Below are 13421 nucleotides of genomic sequence, written 5' to 3'. Positions count from 1 at the left end.
GGATCCACCCGGCACGCCCACCATGGGGCGACGCTCTGCCCACCAGGGGGCGATGCTCTGCCCATCCTGGGCGTCGCCATGTTGCGACCCTCCTGGGTGTCGCCATGTTGCGACCAGAGCCACTCTAGCGCCTGGGGCAGAGGCCACAGAGCCATCCCCAGCGCCCGGGCCATCTTTGCTCCAATGGAGCCTTGGCTGCGGGAGGGGAAGAGAGAGACAGAGAGGAAGGTGCGGCGGAGGGGTGGAGAAGCAAATGGGCGCTTCTCCTATGTGCCCTGGCCGGGAATCGAACCCGGGTCCTCCGCACGCTAGGCCGACGCTCTACCGCTGAGCCAACCGGCCAGGGCCCCCACCGGGATTTAACAAAGCCAGCAAGGGAGGATGTCTACTAGCAAGACGGATGTCCTACTGTCCTGTAAGACCACCTCAGAAATCACATCCCGTCTCCGCTGCCATAGTCAGTTGGTTAAAAGAAAGCCACTGATCGTGTGCACGCTCGAGGAGAGGGGACTCCACAGGCCTGGACTCTTCGGAAGTCACCTGAGGGTTCGCTTGGCCCGCCTCTAGACCCTCGTGCCCAGCTGGAGTTTTGGGGAAGAACCCGGGGTCCCCTCATACGAGGTCTCCCAGAGGAATGACACATTGCCGCGCGGCTTTCGTGCAAACATTAGCTCTAGAAGCAGAGCAAACATTGTGACAAGCCAGTCACCAAACCATCCAGATGTTTTTAGACAAGTGCAGAGCTACTTTTTACCCAGTGAGGAAACACAGCCCCGGCCTCCGTCCCTTTCACCCCAGCGCCGCACGGCGCCCTCCCTAGACGGACTCCAACGGGACTCGGCAGCAACAAGACCCGGCAGCCTTTTTGTCTGTTGTTTTTTTTAAGAAAAGGAATGTTGTAAATTTGAAGTCCAATATAGATGCTAATGACTGCTTTACTCGTTCTACATGACTCATCGCCATGCCGAAGGTCCGCCCCTTTTCCCTGTCCTCGCAAGCACGTGTCTGTAAGCATGCAACGAGTGTCGTCTCCATTCTTCACGCGGAGAGACAGTTGATTAGTGGCCCCTTGAAGTCATTTTTCAAGGAATAACCGTCAATATTAATAGCTGCCAGCCTTTCCCATTTATAATCAGCTAAGAGCAGCCTTCCCCGTGGGGAATATATTTACATTTCCAACCTGGGATTAGTTTACAGCTCTCCGGGTAGGAATCAGAGGTGGCGGTTCCTTAGAGGCTCAGCGATACAAACGCCAGCTGGCGAGCCGACCTCCGTGCAGATTTGGGAGGGAGCTGCCCACACCCCCACCCCCGCCCCGCACGACCACGCCTGCCTTGTGCCGGGAGGTGGACCCCGGGTGCTGCAGCGGAGAGCACCCCTGATCCGGGGGCGGAGCTCGGATTCCTGCTCCGGCGCTATCCGACTCGCGTCCACAGGCAGCGGCTTCAAGTCCGGAGTCTCAGCCTTGCTACCACGCACGAGCCAGCGGGGACCGTCCCATCCCGGAGCTGTGGGTGACACAGCAGGGTGTGTGCAGGTGCCCCAGCTTCCGATGCCACCACCACGCACGAGCCAGCGGGGACCGTCCCATCCCGGAGCTGTGGGTGACGCAGCAGGGTGTGTGCAGGTGTCCCAGCTTTGCCACCACGCACGAGCCAGCGGGGACCGTCCCATCCCGGAGCTGTGGGTGACACAGCAGGGTGTGTGCAGGTGTCCCAGCCTTGCCACCACCACGCACGAGCCAGCGGGGACCGTCCCATCCCGGAGCTGTGGGTGACACAGCAGGGTGTGTGCAGGTGTCTCAGCTTCCGATGCCACCACCACGCACGAGCCAGCGGGGACCGTCCCATCCCGGAGCTGTGGGTGACACAGCAGGGTGTGTGCAGGTGTCCCAGCCTCGCCACCACCACGCACGAGCCAGCGGGGACCGTCCCATCCCGGAGCTGTGGGTGACGCAGCAGGGTGTGTGCAGGTGTCTCAGCTTCGCCACCACGCACGAGCCAGCGGGGACCGTCCCATCCCGGAGCTGTGGGTGACACAGCAGGGTGTGTGCAGGTGTCTCAGCTTCCGATGCCACCACCACGCACGAGCCAGCGGGGACCGTCCCATCCCGGAGCTGTGGGTGGTGCAGCAGGGTGTGTGCAGGTGTCTCAGTCTCTGGACCTTCCCGAAGTCCGAGCTTTGGGGACTGTACCCTCAGGCCCTGTCCCAGTGCTCCTGGGGCTCCTTCCTCCGGACTGGTCATTACGTCGAGAGGCTGGCATGACGACACTTTATTTTTCATCTGTAACTTGATGCGCCTTGAAGCTGACATTTTTGGGGCGTGCTGCTCTGTGTTCTGATGTTCAGCCTTCTGGTTTTAAACTTACAGCTGGGCGTTTTAACCTCTGAACTGCTGACACTGGGGGCAGGATGGTTTGTTCTTGAGGGCAGCCCCAGGCACTGTGGTGCCCTTAGCACCCTCCCTGGCCTCTACCCACTTGATGCCAGTAGCCCGACCCCCAGCCGCAATCTCTACGACGTTGTTCAACGCCCCCTGGTTGAAGAGGAGGAATTCCCCACTCCCAGCTGAGAGGCTGGAAGGGTCACAGATTTAGAAGACGGGCAGGACTGTGTCCGGAAAGGCAAAGAGATTGAGAGTCATTGTGTGGGGTGGTGGGGAGCCCTCACCCAGCTTCATCATCAACTGACCACGAGCCTGAACTGCTTCTGCTTCCTCCGTGAAACCCACGCACACTGGGCAGCGTACAGTGACCTGCAGGGTGACTGGTCCAGAACATGTTCAGTGCTTCTGCGTTGTAAAGCCCGTAAGAATTAAATTCATTAAAAGTATTGGGTGAGCCCTGGCCAGTTGGCTCAGTGGTAGAGCGTCGGCCTGGCGTGCAGGAGTCCCGGGTTCGATTCCTGGCCAGGGCACACAGGAGAAGTGCCCATCTGCTTCTCCACCCCTCCCCCTCTCCTTCCTCTCTGTCTCTCTCTTCCCCTCCCGCAGCCGAGGCTCCATTGGAGCAAAGATGGCCCGGGCGCTGAGGATGGCTCTGTGGCCTCTGCCTCAGGCTCTAGAATGGCTCTGGTTGCAACAGAGCGACGCCCCAGATGGGCAGAGCATCGCCCCCTGGTGGGCATGCCGGGTGGATCCCGGTCGGGCACATGCGGGAGTCTGTCTGACTGCCTCCCCGTTTCCAACTTCAGAAAAATACAAAGAAAAAAAGAAAAAGAAAAAGAAATATTATAAACGTTATACCTGTATGTTATGTATTACTGGTAGAAAGAGTGATTTTTTTCCTAGTTTCCCACTCTGGTCCGTGGCAGCCAATATAAACGAGTCAAGCGTGGGGCCCGCTCTGCCTCAGCTGTGGGGAGGACCCCCTGCCGTGGTTTTCGGGAGCACGTGTGCGTCACAGCAACTCCCTGCCTGTCTGTCCTCTGCCCCCGGCCACCAGGAAGGTGCGAGCTCGCCTGAGGGGCAGCAGAAGGGGAGCTGTCGGCCCCCACGGCTGAACGTGAGACACAGCTGTGGTCAGAAGGCCTGTGTCGTGGTCACACCCACGGCTTTGGGTCCCTCAGGAACTGAGCTCGACAGACCCTCTGATGACCGGTGTCCAGACTGAGCTCCCTGCTGGCCCGTGTGTTCCAGAGCTGGGTTCACGTCTTTCAGGGTCAAGAGCTCCCAAGAGCAGCCGGGCAGGACCTGCGACTGAGGCCCTGGACTCAACCTCCTGAGGGCCACTCACCAACCTACAAAAATGTGTATGAAAAACACCTCTGGTGTGCACGCACACACGCGCACACACACACGTGCGCACACGCACACACGCGCACACACACACGTGCGCACACGCACACACGCGCGCACACACACACAGACGCGCGCACACGCACACGCGCGCGCACGCACACACGCGTACACGCACACACGCACACACACACGCGTGTGCACGCACACACACACGCACACGCACGCGCACACACGTGTGCGCACGCACATGCGCACACGCACACACACAGACACATTCGCGCGCGCACACACACGTGTGCGCACGCACATGCGCACACGCGCACACACAGACACATGCGCGCGCACACACATGTGCACACACACGCGTGCACACCTCAAGGAGATCACCGGCGGCAGTGATTCCAAAGACTTGTGTCAGCTCTGGGCGTGCAACACACGATGAATTCCGGTCAAAGTCTGCTTGATAAACTGCAAGATTTTGAAAGAAAACGAAAGATGCTGACACTGTCTCTGGCCCAAACTGGTGTGTGGCCGACCGTCAAGGCGAGAGGGAGCAGTCAGTCACAAACACCCACCACCCAGCACACACTGAGGCGTGTGCAGAAGTCACCCTGACCGACTCAGGCAGAAGCAGACACTGCGGGGACAGCGGGCGGCTCACGCCTTCAGAGCGGCACTCCCTGAGTCTAACTTTAGAATGTCCTTTCGTCTTCGCGGTCGTTTTGGGAACCAAGTTCACTCCGGCTCCCTTTGCACAGATGAGAAGACAAAGGCTCAGAATTCTGCAGCCACCCTCCATCTGAGGGCTCGGAGGGAGGGTGGTGGGCCCTTGACTTCCTCTGCGAGCTCCTCCCGCTCCTCTCGAGCAGCCAGGCTGGCTTGTGGGACGCACGGAGAAGCAGCAGCAGGTCTTCACCATCCCAGCACTTGTAAGATAAACATCGACTTGGTTGCCATGATCCACAACCCCCCCCCCCCCCATATAGCGTTTTGCTTTTAGCATGGTTTTTTTTTCCTTTTTCCTTTACCTGGAAAAAACAACAACACATCGGTCAATCACTTGAAAAGCTTACAAATGCCTCTTGCCGGCATAATAACACCGCTGATAAGCAAGCTGGGGGACGGGACATGCCGTGGGATGAAATTACTTTCCTCCCAAAGGGACGGCGCACTCAGCAGTAAAGTGTCCATTAGCCGAGTCCTGCCCGGCAGTGAAAAGGCGGCCTCTTGCCCACGAGCAGCGCGGCGCGGGGCTCGCAGCGGGAATGCAGAGCGGCTGTGTTATGAAAAGACCCTTGAAGTGGAGTTTTGCTGAGAGAAGGACTCGGTCCGGAAGGAAAAGCACTTCGCACTTGGGTTTCTTAATCGCTCTGCCTCCAAACTCACCGCGTCGTGGCCCGAGGTGTCGCTGTAAACCCCGGGGGGGGGGGGGTCAGGAGTCCTGCGTCCCGCGGCTGACAGCCCTCCTCTAAACGGATACCCGGTTTCTGTCGTCACTCCTGGTGGCAGCTCAAACAGGAACGCTCTTTAGAGTCCCAGATGTTCAGAAGAAATAGAACGTGATCCTCACCCTGAGTCCTGCCTTTCCAGCCCTTTATCCCCCCGGGGGGGTAAGGGGACTGCCCTCCAGCCCTCGGCGAGTGCCCGGTCCTGCTGCGTGGGAAGTCCTCTGCCAGCCAGGCCCCCGGGCTGCCGGACCGCCCCCCCCCCCCGCCACTCTGCTCTGGTCCTCCGTAACGGCCAGGGACTGGCTGCTGGGGACAGGGGAGGCGCAGGCTCCGGGACCTCCCAGGCCAGACGGGTGTGCTAGAGAGCCAGGCGTGGGGACGGGGCAGAGCCTGGCACCTGCGCCACGGGACGCTGCTGCCTCCACCTGAACCGGGTGCGTTCTAAATTCCAGGGCCCCACGGGCCCCGGGCTGACCCGGACGCGTTGTGGAACCCGGGCCCCACTCCTGCCGGAGCCCCATGGGAGCTTTCCCGGGCACCGGAAGCGTGTTCCCCTTCTGGGCGGCCTCGCGTGGACACATGAGGAGTGAGTGTGCCTGGTTCCCGTCACACCTCTCCCTGCCTGGGGACCGTCACACCTCTGGTTCGCACCGCCCCTCCCAGTGACACCCCCTCCACGGTGACTGTCTGAGTCCCGTCCATCACTGAGAGATCAGCTCGGACAGCTCTGCCTGGCCTCCCCGGCCCGCAGGCCCCGTGTGCCCACCCTGCTCTCAGAACGCCCCCTGAGGGCACACCGCGGGCAGGCGTGCCGCGGGCACTTGGCTGTGGGCTCTGCATCTTCCTGGTCAATGCCCAACGTGTCCCAGGGGCATGTCTCGCTCACTTCACATCCCCAGGGCTCAGCGGGGCACTCTCCCAGACCAGCCCTTGACCGGCCCCTGACCCTTCCGGAAGGTGTGATCTGGGCTGTACCTGGCTGGCCACGTGCAAGGGGCAGCTGGACTCACAGCACACGCAGGAACGCCCTCTCCGCGGACGGGCCAGAGCAGAGACCGAGTGGTGCTCCCTGCTGAGTCGTCCTTGCTAATCGAGAGGGTGTCAGCGGGTCCAGCGACCCCCCCTCCCACCCCCTGCGCTCATGTTGTCTGTCTACTCTGTCTAGCTGTCCGTTACGTGAACACACAAAGTAACATCCGCCATTCTAAAGGAATCACCGCATGGCTGCGGGCCTGCACAGTGACACGGCGGAGAGGACGGAGCGAGGCTGTGACAGCACGGAGCACGGGGGACGTCCCCAGGCCCGTCACCTCCCAGGTCCCCTTCCTCGTGAGGCCAACACACCACAACACGGCACCCCCAAACGGACTCTGCGCTCGGGCGGGGGGAGCTCGGGGGCACCGAGGACGCGAAGCTGGAGTGAGTGGTGGCCTCTGGGTCCAGCCCCACGCCCGCTCCTCAGCAAAGGGGCGGCACCGCGTCCTCTGTGCCGGCCACTGTCCCCAAGGCCAGGAGCACGCTCAGACACAAGTGCTCCAACTTGTGCAGAGACCCCACCGCCCGCCTCACTCACTCTGCAGACAAGGGTCCAGAGTGAGCTTCAGCGGGGGAGGGGGGTCATGAGCCTGCGACCCTCGTGCCTCTCCAGGCCGGGCGGACAGCTGACCACACGCTCTGATCCCAGGGCCTGAAGATCGTACTTATTTTCCATGAATCGGACTCCGAGATACCGACCAAGACCTTTCTCTTTGGAAGAGACCAGCAAACAACTCAGATCCCTGTTTAAATCTCCCTCCACCCAGAGCTGTGTGATTTTGAAAATATTCCTTAACCTCTCTGTGCCTCAATTCTCTCAACTGCCCCTGAGGTGACGCCCACACTTTCCCCGTGGGATTTTTTTAAAGATTAAATGTCTTGCTTAAGACACGAGAAGTGCCTGGTACGTAGTATGAGCTTAATGACTATGAACTGCTATGGATACTATTTTATCTCGGGCTCAATAAAGGCATAACGATCTGCTCCAACACTGGAATGAGTGAAAAGTGAGATTTATGGGAGTTACTTGGTGGGGTTTTTTTATTATTATTATTTTAAAGCAATTTTACCTCTGAGAGTTATTATGCTTTCTGGCCTGACCTTAATCTTCATCCAAAGAAGATCCCTCCGAGGCCACGGCTCCCTAAGCGACTACAGCAGGGAGGAAGGTGACCAAGCAGGGGAGACACTTCCGTGGTTACGGGAGCAGCAGTACCTCGTGTCCACAGGACTCCCGTCTCCCAGATGGAAGAAACCCGCTTCCAGCTCCAGCCTGTGGGAAGTGTGTGTCCCCAGAGGAGCGCCCTCGGTCCAGCCTTGTGGCGATTGTCACCGACACCCACAGGCCTGCACCATGGAATTGGGGGAGGAGACAGACGGTTCTTGCTAACATGACCCCGATTTTCCTCAAGGCACAAGATCTCCAGTTTTCTGGTGTTTTTTTTTTTAAAAAAAAACAACTGTTGTTAATTCTTCCAGTGACTTGAGAGAGAGAGAGAAGCATCAACTTGTTTTCACTTAGTTGTGCACTCACTGGTTGCTTCTCTAAGATCTCTGGTCTCGACACCTCCTGATTAGTCCTCACAGAGTGGTCTGAGGCCATCCCCTCTGGCCTGAGAGCCAGGCCCCTCCTGCACCCTGTCCCAGAGAGGGACTCCTGAGTGACCAGCTCTGCTGCATGACCTAAAAGAGAGTGGTCTCTGTGAGGCAGGTTTCCACACCTGCCGTCTCCAGAGTCCTGGGCGAGAAAGACAACTACCCCTTTGTTTTCACCAGGCGTCTGTGTAAGGTCGGTGGATAAAGGGGAAAGGTCAGACCCGGGAACTTTGGCTAGGACCTCCCACAACCAAGTGTGCCAAAAGAAACTTCCCAGGAACCCTTTGGAAAACAGCGACCGTCTACCAGCCAGTGAGATTTCACCACATCATATTAGCTCGACCGCCCTAGGGACCCTTTAAATATCTCCCACACGGGTCACCACTTGCAACTTCCCTGGCCTCCATCTTTCTTTCCTCGGGGCCAGGGAACCTCGCTGGGCGGGGTGTGCTCTGTACTCAATAAAGCCTTTTGTTATTCCACACTTCGCGGCTCCAGCCCCTTCCTTCCTTCTCGGAAGGGAAAAATACCTTACATTTTGGTACTGAAACCCGGGAGGAGTTTGAAGTCCGCAAGGACCGCTCCTCTTCCTCATCCCCTCCGAGAAACAGCCAGGATCTCTGACCTTCCACCCACTTCAGCACAGTGCGGTAAGTCCTCTGCCTCCAGCCACCCTTGAGTTCTTTCCGCCGAGACTCCCTGTCTGAAACCGTAGCTACGTCAGGGACCTCTTTCCATTTCCAGTGCGTGTGCCCGTGGAGACGTCCCGAGCACATCCACTTTACCTTATCTGTCTATGGCCAGAGCTTGAGTTTTGGGATGCTGTTACTCAAATCTGACCACTCCGAGAACTGAGGGTGGCCGTGGGGGCACAGGAATCTCCCTCCCTAAGGAAGAAGAAACTGTTCTTCTCTGCTGTGGCCAAGCCACAGAACCCACTGAATTAGCCTCCTGAAGGGACTTTCAGTGTTAACACCCTCACCAATTTATTGCCAAAAAAGCTGGGAACTGATTGGAGATCTCTTACATACACAGCTTCTAATTATTTGCGCACCCGTCCTTAATCTCTGTGCTGCCTGTTCTACCGTGCAGGCCCTTTTTCTGGTCAGAGAAACCTCACCTAAAACCTCCACTCCTGATCTTTCCTTCTCCGTGGACTCCCAACTCTCTTTTCCTCCTGCCTGACCCCCGGGGGCGCCCCTCTCTCGGGACTTCTCTCTCTTGCCCCTCTGCGGACCTCTTTCACTTGGTTCTCTTCCCTCCGAGAGCCCCCTCCCCTCCCTTGGCAAAAACCTGTTTCTTATTCACCACTACCACTCTCTTCTCCCCTGCTGGCCAGGGGCCCCTTCCTTCTCCACTGTGTTCTTAAGCCCCTCCTCCATCAGGCCATACTCCACCTACTATTGGCTCTTACACTGGTTTGCAAGACCCCAAGGCCCAACCCCAATTTTCTTGCAGGAAGTTCTGGCCCTGTCCTGCCTCTGGCTCCAGCGTTTCTGGCTGGATCTGGGTGCCGGGCTCCCCACAAGTCCCCCTCCTCTTATTCTCAACCCCCCCAAACTCCTATCCGGGACCTGTGAACACGGCATTTAAAGTTTTTAATGGTCCTAACTAGTAGAAACAGGTCAAGGCTGTTTGCCAGGCCCGCATGCAGCAGAAGGTAACACTCCAAACCCCGGCTCTTGTGGCAGCCCTGAGGCCAGTAGAACAACAGGGGCAAGGCACAGGAAGGGCTTGACCCAAGTCCAAGCCACAAAGAGAAACCCCACCAGCAGCTTGCTTTAAGTGTGGCAAGCAGGGTCACTGGTCCTGGCAGGGCCCCTGCCCACAACTGCCCACTGAGCACTGCCCTGACTGCAAACAGCTGGTCACTGGCGGAGCAATTGCCCCTTTGGGAAGCAGGCTTTTCCTCAGCGCCTCTATGTGGAGACAAGCCGCCCAAATGGGAGGCCAATCCAGCCAGGTGGGTGCATCACTGAAACTCCTAGGACACGGCCTGGACTCGGAGAACCCAGGGTATGCTGCAACGAGTGGGTAAGTCCATCTCATTTCTTGTGGATACGGGGGCTGCCTTCTCTTTTTTCCATCACACTGTGGGCCTCTAATTCCCTCACAGGTCTCGGTTATGGGAATGGATGGGACCCCTTCCTTTCCCCTTTTTACGCCACTCCTGACATGCAGTTCTGCCTCAAGCTTGCCTCCTTACAGGACCACTGGCAGTCAGAACCACTGGACCCTATCTATCTCCAGCTACCAAAAGGCTGGACCCTGCAAATCCTCCTATTACTCCTCCTTTTTTTTAAATTCTCACAGGACCGCATCCGCAAAGTTTCTCCAATCACAGCCACACAGATGTTCCTCCTGACACCCCTCAAAGTCACCACCTTCTGATCTCCCCCTCCCCATGACACCCCTAATCAGCAGGAAGTAGCCAGACGAATAAACGGTGCCCCTTTCCTATTTAACACAAAAGGTCAGAATGTAAGGTCGGTGGATAATGGGAAAGGTCAGACCTGGGAACTTTGGCTAGGACCACCCACAACCAAGCACGCCAAAAGAAACTTCCCAGGAACCCTTTGGAAAACAGTGACCGTCTGCCAGCCAGTGAGATTTCACCACGTCATATTAGCTCGACCACCCTAGGGACCCTTTAAATATCTCCCACACGGGTCACCACTTGCAACTTCCTTGGCCTCCATCTTTCTTCAGGGCCAGGGGACCTCGTCAGGTCAGAAGCGCGCTGTACTCAATAAAGCCTTTTACTATTCCACACTGTGTGGCTCCGGGCCCTTCCTTCCTTCTCGGTGGGTAAAATACCTTACAGCCTGTCCCTGGAGTCTGACTGCGCTCCTCCTGAGGACAGAGAGGGTGACAGCGCCTGTCCCTGGAATCTGACTGTGCTCCTCCTGACGACAGAGAGGGTGACAGTGCCTGTCCCTGGAGTCTGACTGTGCTCCTCCTGAGGACAGAGAGGGTGACGGCGCCTGTGATGAGGACAGAGAGGGTGACGGCGCCTGTGATGAGGACAGAGAGGGTGACGGCGCCTGTGATGAGGACAGAGAGGGTGACGGTGCCTGTGATGAGGACAGAGAGGGTGACGGCGCCTGTCCCTGGGATCTGACTGTGCTCCTCCTGACGACAGAGAGGGTGACAGTGCCTGTGATGAGGACAGAGAGGGTGACGGCGCCTGTCCCTGGGATCTGACTGTGCTCCTCCTGACGACAGAGAGGGTGACAGCGCCTGTGATGAGGACAGAGAGGGTGACTGTGCTCCTCCTGAGGACAGAGAGGGTGACGGCGCCTGTGATGAGGACAGAGAGGGTGACGGCGCCTGTGGTGAGGACAGAGAGGGTGACGGTGCCTGTGATGACGACAGAGAGGGTGACAGTGCCTGTGATGAGGACAGAGAGGGTGACGGCGCCTGTCCCTGGGATCTGACTGTGCTCCTCCTGACGACAGAGAGGGTGACAGCGCCTGTGATGAGGACAGAGAGGGTGACTGTGCTCCTCCTGAGGACAGAGAGGGTGACGGTGCCTGTGATGAGGACAGAGAGGGTGACGGCGCCTGTGATGAGGACAGAGAGGGTGACGGCGCCTGTGATGACGACAGAGAGGGTGACAGCGCCTGTGATGAGGACAGAGAGGGTGACGGTGCCTGTGGTGAGGACAGAGAGGGTGACGGCGCCTGTGGTGAGGACAGAGAGGGTGACGGCGCCTGTGATGAGGACAGAGAGGGTGACGGTGCCTGTGATGAGGACAGAGAGGGTGACGGCGCCTGTGATGAGGACAGAGAGGGTGACTGTGCTCCTCCTGAGGACAGAGAGGGTGACGGCGCCTGTGATGAGGACAGAGAGGGTGACGGCGCCTGTGATGAGGACAGAGAGGGTGACTGTGCTCCTCCTGAGGACAGAGAGGGTGACGGCGCCTGTGATGAGGACAGAGAGGGTGACAGCGCCTGTGATGAGGACAGAGAGGGTGACAGCGCCTGTGATGAGGACAGAGAGGGTGACGGCGCCTGTGATGAGGACAGAGAGGGTGACGGCGCCTGTGATGAGGACAGAGAGGGTGACGGCGCCTGTGATGAGGACAGAGAGGGTGACAGCGCCTGTGATGAGGACAGAGAGGGTGACAGCGCCTGTGATGAGGACAGAGAGGGTGACGGCGCCTGTGATGAGGACAGAGAGGGTGACTGTGCTCCTCCTGAGGACAGAGAGGGTGACGGCGCCTGTGATGAGGACGGAGAGGGTGACGGTGCCTGTGATGAGGACAGAGAGGGTGACGGCGCCTGTGATGAGGACGGAGAGGGTGACGGTGCCTGTGGTGAGGACAGAGAGGGTGACGGTGCCTGGGGTGAGGACAGAGAGGGTGACGGCGCCTGTGATGAGGACAGAGAGGGTGACGGTGCCTGTGATGAGGACAGAGAGGGTGACGGTGCCTGTGATGAGGACAGAGAGGGTGACGGCGCCTGTGATGAGGACAGAGAGGGTGACGGCGCCTGTGGTGAGGACAGAGAGGGTGACGGCGCCTGTGGTGAGGACAGAGAGGGTGACGGTGCCTGTGATGAGGACAGAGAGGGTGACGGTGCCTGTGGTGAGGACAGAGAGGGTGACTGTGCTCCTCCTGAGGACAGAGAGGGTGACGGTGCCTGTGGTGAGGACAGAGAGGGTGACGGCGCCTGTGATGAGGACAGAGAGGGTGACGGTGCCTGTGATGAGGACAGAGAGGGTGACGGTGCCTGGGGTGAGGACAGAGAGGGTGACGGCGCCTGTGATGAGGACAGAGAGGGTGACGGTGCCTGGGGTGAGGACAGAGAGGGTGACGGCGCCTGTGATGAGGACAGAGAGGGTGACGGCGCCTGTGATGAGGACAGAGAGGGTGACGGTGCCTGTGATGAGGACAGAGAGGGTGACGGTGCCTGTGATGAGGACAGAGAGGGTGACGGTGCCTGTGGTGAGGACAGAGAGGGTGAGGGTGCCTGTGGTGAGGACAGAGAGGGTGACGGCGCCTGTGATGAGGACAGAGAGGGTGACGGTGCCTGTGGTGAGGACAGAGAGGGTGAGGGTGCCTGTGGTGAGGACAGAGAGGGTGACGGCGCCTGTGATGAGGACAGAGAGGGTGACGGTGCCTGGGGTGAGGACAGAGAGGGTGACGGCGCCTGTGATGAGGACAGAGAGGGTGACGGTGCCTGGGGTGAGGACAGAGAGGGTGACGGCGCCTGTGATGAGGACAGAGAGGGTGACGGCGCCTGTGATGAGGACAGAGAGGGTGACGGCGCCTGTGGTGAGGACAGAGAGGGTGACGGCGCCTGTGGTGAGGACAGAGAGGGTGACGGTGCCTGTGATGAGGACAGAGAGGGTGACGGTGCCTGTGGTGAGGACAGAGAGGGTGACGGCGCCTGTGATGAGGACAGAGAGGGTGACGGTGCCTGTGATGAGGACAGAGAGGGTGACGGTGCCTGGGGTGAGGACAGAGAGGGTGACGGCGCCTGTGATGAGGACAGAGAGGGTGACGGTGCCTGGGGTGAGGACAGAGAGGGTGACGGCGCCTGTGATGAGGACAGAGAGGGTGACGGCGCCTGTGATGAGGACAGAGAGGGTGACGGTGC

This window comes from Saccopteryx leptura, chromosome 5 (genome assembly GCF_036850995.1).
Source record: "Saccopteryx leptura isolate mSacLep1 chromosome 5, mSacLep1_pri_phased_curated, whole genome shotgun sequence".
Taxonomy (NCBI): Eukaryota; Metazoa; Chordata; class Mammalia; order Chiroptera; family Emballonuridae; genus Saccopteryx; species Saccopteryx leptura.
The sequence above is the reverse complement of the archived record's forward strand: the minus strand, read 5'-3'. Positions refer to the sequence as shown.